Source organism: Etheostoma spectabile, chromosome 2 (assembly GCF_008692095.1).
Source record: "Etheostoma spectabile isolate EspeVRDwgs_2016 chromosome 2, UIUC_Espe_1.0, whole genome shotgun sequence".
In the NCBI taxonomy this organism is placed as follows: Eukaryota; Metazoa; Chordata; class Actinopteri; order Perciformes; family Percidae; genus Etheostoma; species Etheostoma spectabile.
Window position 1 is genome coordinate 31,115,424 of NC_045734.1, and position 242 is coordinate 31,115,665.

Below are 242 nucleotides of genomic sequence, written 5' to 3' on the forward strand. Positions count from 1 at the left end.
AAATACCTTTAAAACATTTATTTCAGAGAATGTTGACTCGGTAGAGGACCGTCGGGTCCTGTGGGGTACAATTGAAGGATTTGTGAGAAATACTACTATTTCCTTTGCCTCCTACCTTAATCGATCAAGGCTGAGCAAGATTAATGCACTTGAGATTTAACTACAAATGCTAGAACAGGCTCAGCAACAGGATGGCTCAACAGATGATAGTAAAAAGAAAATCAACGCAGTCAGAATGGAGT